The sequence below is a fragment of the Tursiops truncatus genome, chromosome 11 (genome assembly GCF_011762595.2).
Source record: "Tursiops truncatus isolate mTurTru1 chromosome 11, mTurTru1.mat.Y, whole genome shotgun sequence".
NCBI lineage: Eukaryota > Metazoa > Chordata > Mammalia > Artiodactyla > Delphinidae > Tursiops > Tursiops truncatus.
This window is the reverse complement of record NC_047044.1, coordinates 56,491,835-56,503,720: the sequence shown is the minus strand read 5'-3', so window position 1 is coordinate 56,503,720 and position 11,886 is coordinate 56,491,835. Positions and strand designations below refer to the sequence as shown.

At 41.8% G+C, this 11,886-nt stretch overlaps 1 long non-coding RNA gene across 1 annotated transcript; it reads right to left on the bottom strand.

Annotated features, from left to right (window-relative positions):
- Positions 1–7,532: 7,532 nt before the first annotated feature.
- On the bottom strand, positions 7,533–11,637 carry LOC117314201 (uncharacterized). Its single transcript, XR_004528916.2, has 3 exons — positions 11,043–11,637; positions 10,788–10,934; positions 7,533–8,185 (listed from the first exon to the last, which is right to left on the bottom strand). It is a non-coding gene; the product is annotated as an uncharacterized lncRNA (long non-coding RNA).
- Positions 11,638–11,886: the final 249 nt, after the last annotated feature.

The window sequence follows — 11,886 nt, the reverse complement described above, 5'->3', positions numbered from 1 at the left end:
TTTGGTCTTGTTTATGGTTTCCTTTACTGTGCAAAAGCTTTTAAGTTTCATTAGGTCTCATTTGTTCATTTTTGTTTTTATTTCCATTTCTCTAGGAGGTGGGTCAAAAAGGATCATGCTGTGATTGATGTCATAGAGTGTTCTGCCTATGTTTTCCTCTAAGAGTTTAATAGTGTCTGGCCTTATATTTAGGTCTTTAATCCATTTTGAGTTTATTTTTGTGTATGGTGTTAGGGAGTGTTCTAATTTCATTCTTTGACATGTAGCTGTACAGTTTTCTCAGCACCACTAAATGAAGAGGCTGTCTTTTCTCCACTGTATATTCTTGCCTCCATTATCAAGGATAAGGTGACCATATGTGCATGGGTTTATCTCTGGGCATTCTATCCTGTTCCATTGATCTATATTTCTGTTTTTATGCCAGTACCATACTGTCTTGATTACTGTAGCTTTGTAGTATAGTCTGAAGTCAGGGAGCCTCATTCCTCCAGCTCTGTTTTTCTTTCTCAAGACTGCTTTGGCTATTCGGGGTCTTTTGTGTTTCCATACAAATTGTGAAATTCTTTGTTCTAGTTCTGTGAAAAATGCCAGTGGTAGTTTGATAGGGATTGCATTGAATCTGTAGATTGCTTTGGGTAGTACAGTCATTTTCACAATGTTGATTCTTCCAATCCAAGAACATGGTATATCTCTCCATCTATTTGTATCATCTTTAATTTCTTTCATCAGTGTCTTATAATTTTCTGTATACAGGTCTTTTGCCTCCTTAGGTAGGTAGGTTTATTCCTAGATATTTTATTCCTTTTTTTTGCAGTGGTAAATGGGAGTGTTTTCTTAATTTCACTTTCAGAGTTTTCATCATTAGTGTATAGGAATGCAAGAGATTTCTGTGCATTAATTTTGTATCCTGCTACTTTACCAAATCCATTGATTAGCTCTAGTAGTTTTCTGGTAGCATCTTTAGGATTCTCTTTGTATAGTATCATGTCATCTGCAAATAGTGACAGCTTTACTTCTTCTTTTCCGATTTGGATTCCTTTTATTTCCTTTTCTTCTCTGATTGCTGTGGCTAAAACTTCAAAAACTATGTTGAATAATAGTGGTGAGAGTGGGCAACCTTGTCTTGTTCCTGATCTTAGTGGAAATGGTTTCAAGTTTTCACCATTGAGGACGATGTTGGTTGTGGGCTTGTCATATAATGGCCTTTATTATGTTGACATAAGTTCCCTCTATGCCTACTTTCTGGAGGACTTTTATCATAAATGAGTGTTGAATTTTGTCAAAAGCTTTCTCTGCATCTATTGAGATGATCATACGGTTTTTCTCCTTCAATTGGTTAATATGGTGTATCACAGGGATTGATTTGCTTATATTGAAGAATCCTTCTATTCCTGGGATAAACCCCACTTGATCATGGTGTATGATCCTTTTAATGTGGTGTTGGATTCTGTTTGCTAGTATTTTGTTGAGGATTTTTGCATCTATGTTCATCAGTGATATTGGCCTGTAGTTTTTTTGTGACATCTTTGTCTGGTTTTGGTATCAGGATGATGGTGGCCTCATAGAATGAGTTTGGGAGTGTTTCTCTCTCCACTATATTTTGGAAGAGTTTGAGAGGGATAGGTGTTAGCTCTTCTCTAAATGTTTGATAGAATTCGCCTGTTAAGCCATCTGGTCCTGAGCTTTTGTTTGTTGGAAGATTTTTAATCACAGTTTCAATTTCAGTGCTTGTGATTGGTCTGTTCATATTTTCTATTTCTTCCTGGTTCAGTCTTGGCAGGTTGTGCATTTCTAAGAATTTTTCCATTTCTTCCAGGTTGTCCATTTTATTGGCATAGAGTTGCTTGTAGTAATCTCACATGATCCTTTGTATTTCTGCAGTGTCAGTTGTTACTTCTCTGTTTTCATTTCTAATTCTATTGATTTGAGTCTTCTCCCTGTTTTTCTTGATGAGTCTGGCTAATGGTTTATCAATTTTGTTTATCTTCTTAAAGAACCAGCTTTTAGTTGTATTGATCTTTGCTATAGCTTCCTTCATTTCTTTTTCATTTATTTCTGATCTGATCTTTATGATTTCTTTCCTTCTGCCAACTTTGGTGTTTTTTTGTTCTTCTTTCTCTAATTGCTTTAGGTGTAAGGTTAGGTTGTTTATTTGAGATGTTTCTTGTTTCTTAAGGTAGGATTGTATTGCTGTAAACTTCCCTCTTAGAACTGCTTTTGCTGTATCCCATAGGCTTTGGGTTGTCATGTTTTCACTGTCATTTGTTTCTAGGTATTTTTTGATTGCCTCTTTAATTTCTTCAGTGATCTCTTGGTTATTAAGTATTGTTTAGTCTCCATATGTTTCTACTTTTTACAGTTTTTTTCCTGTAGTTTATATCTAGTCTCATAGCATTGTTGTCAGAAAAGATACTTGATATGATTTCAATTTTCTTAAATTTACCAAGGCTTGATTTGTGACCCAAGATATGATCTATCCTGGAGAATGTTCCATGAGCACTTGAGAAGGAGTGTATTCTGTTGTTTTTGGATGGAATGTCCTATAAATATCAATTAAGTCCATCTTGTTTAATGTGTCATTTAAAGCTTATGTTTTTTATTTATTTTCATTTTGGATGATCTGTCCATTGGTGAAAGTGGGGTGTTAAAGTCCCTGCTGTGATTGTGTTACTGTCGACTTCCCCTTTTATGCCTGTTAGTATTTGCCTTATGTATTGAGGTGCTCCTATGTTGGGTGCATAAATATTTACAATTGTTCTATCTTCTTCTTGGATTGATCCCTTGATCATTATGTAGTGTCCTTCTTTGTCTCTTGTAGTAGTCTTTGTTTTTAAGCCTATTTTGTCTGATATGAGAACTGCTACTCTAGTTTTCTTTTGATTTCCATTTGCGTGGAATATCTTTTTCCATCCCCTCACTTTCAGTCTATATGTGTCCCTAGGTGTGAAGTGGGTCTCTTTTAGACAGCACATTTAGGGATCTTGTTTTTGTACCCATTCAGCCAGTCTACGTCTTTTTGGTTGGAGCATTTAATCCATTTACATTTAAGGTAATTATCGATATGTATGTTCCTATTACCAGTTTCTTAATTGTTTGGGGTATGTTATTGAAGGTCATTTCCTTCTCTTGTGTTTCTTGCCTAGAGAAGTTCCTTTAGTATTTGTTGTAAAGCTGGTTTGGTGGTGCTGAATTCTCTTAGCTTTTGCTTGTCTGTAAAGTTTTTATTTTCTCTGTCAAATCTGAATGAGATCCTTGCTGGGTAGAGTAATCTTGGTTGTAGGTTTTTCCCTTTCATCACTTTAAATATGTCCTGCCACTCCCTTCTGGCTTGCAGATTTTCTGCTGAAAGATCAGCTGTTAACCTTATGGGGATTCCCTTGTGTGTTATTTGTTGTTTTTCCCTTGCTGCTTTTAATATGTTTTCATTGTATTTAATTTTTGATAGTTTGATTAATATGTGTCTTGGCGTGTTTCTCCTTGGATTTATCCAGTATGGGACTCTCTGTGCTTCTTGGACTTGATTAACTATCTCCTTTCGCATATTAGGGAAGTTTTCAACCATAATCTCTTCAAATATTTTCTCACTCCCTTTCTTTTACTCTTCTTCTTTTGGGACCCCTATAATTCGAATGTTGGTGCATTTAATGTTGTCCCAGAAGTCTCTGAGACTGTCCTCAGTTCTTTTTTTTTTTCTTTATTCTGCTCTGCAGTAGTTATTTCCACTATTTTATCTTCCAGGTCACTTATCCGTTCTTCTGCTCCATTATTCTGCTATTGATCCCTTCTAGGGAATTTTTAATTTCATTTATTGTGTTGTTCATCACTGTTTGTTTGCTCTTTAGTTCTTCTAGGTCCTTGTTAAATGTTTCTTGTTATTTTCTCCATTCTATTTCCAAGATTTTGGATCATCTTTACTATCATTATTCTGAATTCTTTTTCAGGGAGACTGCCTATTTCCTCTTCATTTGTTAGGTCTGGTGGGTTTTTACCTTGCTCCTTCATCTGCTGTGTGTTTCTCTGTCTTCTAATTTTGCTTAATTTACTGTGTTTGGGGTCTCCTTTTCGCAGGCTGCTGGTTCGTAGTTCCCGTTGTTTTTGGTGTCTGTCCCCAGTGGCTAAGGTTGGTTTAGTGGGTTGTGTAGGTTTCCTGGTGGAGGCGGCTAGTGCCTGTGTTCTGGTGGATGAGGCTGGACCTTGTCTTTCTGGTGGGCAGGTGCACATCTGGTCGTGTGTTTTGGGGTGTCTGTGACCTTATTATGATTTTAGGCAGCCTCTCTGCTAATGGGTGGGGTTGTGTTCCTGTCTTGCTAGTTGTTTAGCATAGGGTGTCCAGCACTGGAGCTTGCTGGTCGTTGTGTGAAGCTGGGTGCTGGTGTTGCGATGGAGATCTCTGGGAGATTTTTGCCCTTTGGTATACGTGGAGGTTGGAGGTCTCTTGTGGACCAGTGTCCTGAACTTGGCTCTCCCACCTCAGAGGCACAGCCCTCTTGCCTGGCTGGAGCACCAAGAGCCTGTCATGCACACGGCTCAGAATAAAAGGGAGGAAAAAAAAGAAAGAAAGAAATAAGAAGATAAAATAAAATAAAAAATAATTATTAAAAAAATTTTTAAGTAATAGAAAAACGAAAGAAGAGAGCAACCAAACCAAAAAACAAATCCACCGTGATAACACGTGCTTAAAACTATAGTGAACAAACAAAAAACGGACAGACAGATCCCCAGTATAAATGGTAAAAGCAAAGCTATACAGACAAATCACACACAGGAGCATACACATACACACTCGCAAAGAGAGAAAAAGGGGGAAAAATATATATATATCGTTGCTCCCAAACTGCACCTCCTCAATTTGGGATGATTCCACAGATGCAGGCTACTTCAAGTTGATTGTGGAGATTTAATCCGCTGCTCCTGTGGCTGCTCGGAGAGATTTCCCTTTCTCTTCTTTGTTCTCACAGCTCCCAGGTGCTCAGCTTTGGATTTGGCCCCGCCTCTGCGTGTAGGTTGCCTGAGGGCGTTTGTTCTTCGCTCAGACAGGGCGGGGTTAAAGGAGCCGCTGATTCGGAGCTCTGGCTCACTCAGGCTGTGGGGAGGGAGGGGTACGGATGCGGAGCGGGCCTGCGGCGTCCGAGGCCACCGTGACGTTGCACCAGCCTGAGACGCGCCGTGCGTTCTTCCGGGTAAGTTGTCCCTGGATCCCGCGACCCTGGCAGTGGCGGGCTGCACAGGCTTCCCGGGAGGGGAGGTGGGGATAGTGACCTGTGCTCGCACACAGGCTTCTTGGTGGCGGCAGCAGCAGCCTTAGCGTCTCCTGCCCGTCTCTGGGGTCCGGCTTTTAGCCGCGGCTCGCGCCGGTCTCTGGAGCTCCTTTAAGCAGCGCTCTTAATCCGCTCTCCTCGCGCACCAGGAAACAAAGACGGAAGAAAAAGTCTCCTGCCTCTTCGGCAGGTCCAGACTTTTCCCCGGACTGCCTCCTGGGTAGCCGTGGCGCACTAACCCCCTGCAGGCTGTGTTCAGGCCGCAAACCTCAGTCCTCTCCCGGTGCTCCGACCGAAGCCCGAGCCTCATCTCCCAGCCCCGCCCGCCCCGGCCGGGGAGCAGACAAGCCTCTCGGGCTGGTGAGTGCCGTTCGGCCCTGACAGGGCGGGGTTAAAGGAGCCGCTGATTCGGGGGCTCTGGCTCACTCAGGCTGTGGGGAGGGAGGGGTACGGATGCGGGGCGAGCCTGCGGCGGCAGAGGCCGACATGACGTTGCACCAGCCTGAGACTGGCCGTGCGTTCTCCCGGGTAAGTTGTCCCTGGATCCCGGGACCCTGGCAGTGGCGGGCTGCACAGGCTCCCGGGAGGGGAGGTGTGGATAGTGACCTGTGCTCGCACACAGGCTTCTTGGTGGTGGCAGCAGCGGCCTTAGCGTCTCATGCCCGTCTCTGGGGTCCGCGCTGTTAGCCGCGGCTCGCGCCTGTCTCTGGAGCTCCTTTAAGCAGCGCTCTTAATCCCCTCTCCTCGTGCACCAGGAAACAAAGAGGGAAGAAAAAGTCTTTTGTCTCTTCGGCAGCTCCAGACTTTTTCCCCGGACTCCTTCCTGCCTGGCTGTGGTGCACTAACTCCTTCAGGCTGTGTTCACGCCGCCAACCCCAGTCCACTTCCTGGGATCCAACCGAAGCCCGATACTCAGCTCCCAGCCCCGCCCGCCTCTCGGGCTGGTGAGTGCCGGTCGGCACCGATCCTCTGGGCGGGAATCTCTCCGCTTTGCTCTCCGCACCGTTGTTGCTGCGCTCTCCTCCGCGGCTCCAAAGCTTCCCCCCTCCGCCACCCGTTGTCTCCGCCGGCGAAGGGCCTTCCTAGTGTTCGAAACCTTTCCTGCTTCACAGCTCCCTCCCACTGGTGCAGGTCCAGTCCCTATTCTTTTGTCTCTGTTTTTTCTTTTGCCCTACCCAGGTACGTGGGGAGCTTCTTGCCTTTTGGGAGGCCTGAGGTCTTCTGCCGGCGTTCAGTAGGTGTTCTGTAGGAGTTGTTCCATATGTAGATGTATTTCTGATGTACCTGTGGGGAGGAAGGTGATCTCCGCGTCTTACTGTTCCGCCGTCTTGAAGCTCTGCCGTGCAATTTTTATTTGCAAAGTTGTTGAATTTATTGTATCACAAATCCTAAAAATGTAAATATGATGGAATAGATTGGGATAAAACATGTCTGAAGCAAGCTTATACAATTTTTAAAAAGCAAAACAAAAAATTAACACTCTTGATCTAACTAAAGTTATTATCACCATCAAAAGTGAGAATGGTCAACTGAAATTGACAAACGATAAATAACCCATCCAGCTCTATTACTCTTAGTGCCCCAACTACTCGAAGTCCTAAGTGAGACATTTAATTAGGATTTGGTGAGGTGCATTTCATTCATGCTTGTTCATTCTTCATTCAGAAAACCTTTACTGAGTGCCTTTTATGTGAAGGCACAGTTCTAGCTAACATTAATTGAGCACTTCTTTTGTTTAGAATTATCTTGTAAGGAAATGTGGAAGGAAAACCTGGAAGAGTCTACAACACATCCATGCAAAACATCCTACTAACAAGGGGAAGATGAGAAATAGTGGAAGGAGGCAGAGTCAAGGACTGTTCAGAAATCTCTAGATTTAATCCCCGAAGTCTTCCTGGAGGAGGGGGAAATCTATACAGTGATGCCCTGCAGGTGGTAATGGGCAGGATTTCCAAGGTAAGGGTATTGCAGGCCTTGGTGGCCTAGCAGCTATGTGGCTGCTAGTTTTCCTTCTTTCCTGCACTGCAGGAATTTTTTTCTTAGAAATGTGGCTTCAGAAACATTGTTCAATTTTGCACATCTCCCTACCTTTCCCTTAATCTCTTATGCTTTTATGAAGAAACTTAAAAGAGCCTGCTGAAGAGAAGTTCTCTGCCTTCAGCATTGTCAAATTCTAACACTCACTATACATCAACCACTCAAGACTTTCCCTCCCTCCCTCCCTCCCTCCCTCCCTCCCTCCCTTCCTCCCTTCCTCCCTCCCTTCCTCCCTTCCTTCCTTCCTTCCTTCCTTCCTCTTCCAAACTCTCTTCTGCATCTCAGGGTAGAAGCAGCTAAATTAGACCTTTTAGAATTCTACTTCCAGCAGGGTTCTGGGTTAGATTCTGCCAAAAAGAAGCACTGCACGAGATTTGGAAGATAAGAGAAGGGAAAAGCCATTTATCTCTGGTGGCAGCTGCAGGCATAGCTTTCAGCAGTAAGCAGACATGAGATTTACAGCAGCTTCCAGGGGAGCTCCTGCAAATCACCTGCTTTGGTACTGCCGTCAGGGGAGATGATCAGCAGGAACTTCCCTATATTTCCCATCTACCCAAACTTCCTGAAGTCCAGCTGTGGTTTTTCTTTCACCTTGGTACTCTAGCTCTAAGTGGTTGTGTAAATCCCTACTTATTAGTATTATATTGTAACTTGAAATAAAATTTTTTGAAGTCATCATGCTAGGCTAAGTTTTGTGATAAATCTCAGTGGCTTAACACAATAAATTTATTTTTTGATTATGTGTTAGTCTAATGGAGGTGGTGGTCGTAGGAAAGGTAGTCGGGGGTGAGGGACTCTGTTTCAAAGAGCCATCTGGGGACTCAAGCTGATGGAGGCTCTCATATATATCTTCAGCCTGGCTTCAGGAAGCCTTGGGCATTGGCATCCAGCTGAAAGACAAGGAAAGAAGGTTGAGAAAGGTGATTTCATGCATCAGGTCTACATTGGCACACACTACTTCCTCCCATATTCCACTGACCAATCACAAGCAACAGTGCAACTGCAAGAGGGGATGGAAAATTTGGAGTAGCTGTGTGCTGTGGCTCCTTTCACTTGGCCCAAGCCTTAGGTCTTGGTGTTTCTGGGAGTTCTGAAACCAGATCTCTCTCTCTTTTTTTTTTTTCTCACTCTGCCCTTTTACTCTCACTTTGCCCTTTCTGCCTTTTTACTCTTACCTGTACTCATTACTTCAACTTCTACTTCTGCTCTTGGTTTCTCCTCTACCTGGAATGTCCTTTCCCTTTTTGTCCTTCTGGTGAATGTCCTCCAAGGCACCAATGGTATCTCCTTTCTGAAATTGTCTATGAGTATCCATTGGTACTTCCTCAGGACTTTTTTGCACATAGCTATAAAACACAAACTTGTAGCTGTAAAACTCAAATCTGATCTCAGTACAGACAGTTATTTGTTAGACACAGTTATTTGCTAACTGCTTTCTTTTCCAGTCAGTGTAAGTTCTTTGTGGGTAAGGAAAACAAGTCATGTATTCTGAATCCCCTGCCCTGACTTCTCAAAATGTAGTAGGTGCTCATTAAATATTGTTTAAATGAATTGATAGATTTGGCTGTCTATTGACAAATTGGAGTAACTGAACAATAGTCCTAGTCATTCTCCCAAATATAATACAAATATTATTAATATAAATTAAAATAAAACCTCTGTGGTTTGGTAATATGTTCACAGCCAGTGTTTAAACATACATGCAGAATGAATTTGATTAAAAATAATTAATACTTTAAATAAAGAATTTGTATACACATGCTAAAATAACTCCCCCATGAATTTTTTTCTACAACTTGCAAGATCCTTTGTGCTGTTGGCGTTCATTACAGTAGGTCATTGACAAGGTACACATTCAATACAGATCTTCCTGGCTCATAGATTTCCTGCCATATTCATCTGCTCTACGTGGATTCCATCCCCTTACATTCTGTTCTTTTCTCTCCTCCTCCAATCTTCCCTCCTGCCTTCTCCCCTCCCCTAATTGATCACCATCTCTACTGAGCTTGAAAAGTTGTGACAGCTAGAAGAGAGAAAGAAACAGGATAAATCCATGGAGGGACAGACATTTTCCCACCATAAATTTCTATTCTCGAGCACTCCTCTCTACCCCAAGATGTGATTTTTAGCAGATTTTTTTTTTACAAGCACTGGGTTTATTTAGGCAACACATCACCAAGAAATATAATTGTGACATAAACAATGTCTATAATCTGTCTCAGAGCCATTATCTTTTCTTTGAATTAGTACTAGATCAATACCGTAGTAGGTTGTCAGGAGGATTGTATTGATGTCTCTGTAAACAAGTAAACTAACATTTCATCTAGTTTTACTAGGTATTCTGCTTGGCAATGGGAGAGGGGGTGAACAAAGAGATAAAAGTAAGTCCTTTGTTCTCAAATAATTTACAGTCTATCTATAAATTTGAGATGTTGTTAATTTATGCTTTTGGAAAAATTCATAGAACTTCCTTCACAAAATTCTAAAATTCTGCTTTAGGGTTCATTTCAGATCAGATGCTTTCCTGTTCATCTTTTTTACTTCTATGGCTTTTAACTGCATCTCATCATCAGAGCTTTTCTTTATTCCTGTGCTTACATCTGCACATGCATTCACTCATTCTACAAATATTTAATGTGTGGCCCATGACAGCTATTAGGGGACACAGCAGAGGACGAAGTCCCTGCCCTCAAAGAACTTGTGTTTCAATGGGAGACAATAAACAAACACACACCATATGGTCAGCGAGTGCCCGCAAGAAAAGTAAAACAGGGGAAAATGATTTTAGCGAGAATCCTCAGGGAGGTTATCTCTGAGGAGGTAACATTTGAGTAGAGACCTGATTGAAGTAGGAATTAACCACGAAGAGGACTAGCAAACAGCATTCTAGGTAGAAAGAGCAGCAAGTGAAAAGGGCCTGGGGCAGGAATGAGCTTGACACATTTATAGAACAGATAGAAAGCCTGTGTGGCTAGAGCTAAGTTAATAGAACTAAGTTACACATGCATAACTTTTTAGCTCATCAAGTCTTTTCACATCCATTATTCTATTTGTACCTCACAACAAGACAGTTATCATTTCCACTTTACAGATGAGGAGACTGAAGTTCAAAGTGTAACCAATGACTTGTCCAAAGAGATGGGACTTGGCTTTAGACCCTAGGCTTAAAACTCCACATCAAGTACTCTCCCCATACTTCAAATAGTGCTATAGTGAATGTTTCTTTGGCTCTGCGTTGCCCTTAGGATACTGAAAAGTCTATAAAAGTCTATAAAATCTGTGCCCCTGAAAAGAGGGCACAGAAGGATCAGTAGCTACCCTGAGCTGTCATACTCGAATCACAAAGTGGGATTTGGGGAAGGTCTCTGCTTTTTATTTCAGAGTCTCCTTGGGCAGTGGAATCATCTCTAGGATGTTATCCTCAAAGGAAGAAGGTTCCAATCTAGGACAGATTACCAAAGTAGATTTAGTGGGCAGTTCTCCAATACTCACGTTGGTACTTTGTGTACATCTGGCCTGGAAAGGCAGCTCAGCAGACATCTTGATCAGGGTTCATACAGACTCTGATGCTCACGTGATCCCCAGAGAACTTTAGAGCAGGATGAATCATTGGAGTTACACCCCTTCCTCACCTGTTTGCTATTTAAATTAAGAAAAAATGTAGGTGAAAAGATAACACATGTAGATGGAGGCAGACCTGGTGTATGATTGTATTTATTCCTTCATAAAGCATTTTTGAGCACTTACTGTCAAACACTGTGATGTGTGCTTGAGATAAACAAGGCATAGTCCCTCCATTCAGTGAGGTTGGGATCTAGAGGAAAACCAAACATATAAACACATAATTATCACACAATAAAGCTGTCTTGGAAGAAGTGTCTAGAGAACCCTTTAGAAGAATAACAAAAAAGAAAATTTGCCCCCATTCTGTACTGTCTTTGTTGAGAAAGAGAATCTTGCAGCCCTATTTCTGGTGGAGAAAGTACTCATTTGATAGAAAATTACTTTATTGGCCTTTCTCAAGTGACTTACTACGAGTTGATTAATTGCTGGGAGTTCTTTGGATAGCCATCTGTATGTCATAAAAATAGTGTTCTATCATTAGCGAAATCAGATTCATGGAATAGGGGCTTACTGTGGTAAAACCACAGAAATGAGCTACCAATGGATAGTTAAAAGTTTCCACTTTGGGTGATATTTAGGAACAAAATAGATGTATATCTCTGCAGAGTGGTTGGGAAGCTGCGGGTTGGACAGATGAGTTTGAGATGTTTATGATTTTTATCATTGTCTGTGGTAAACTGTTACATCGGAGACAAAATACAGATTGTATTTCTTGAAGTCATACAGTTGAGGGTCTATTAAGCATAAGCAAACCTTAATACTTATTAAATAAAATTTCTCTCCAGTGTTTCATGATTCTCTCTGAGTCACTTTCCCTAGTCTGGGACTCATATACCAAATACCTCAGAGAGTGGAAATTCCAGAGCTCTCTGTTTGTGGTCTAAATGCTGACACTTACCCTGGAAGCTCCTTGAAGCCTTGCCTTTCTGCTGTAAATCCTCTCAGCTCCTGCTTCACTTTTATATTT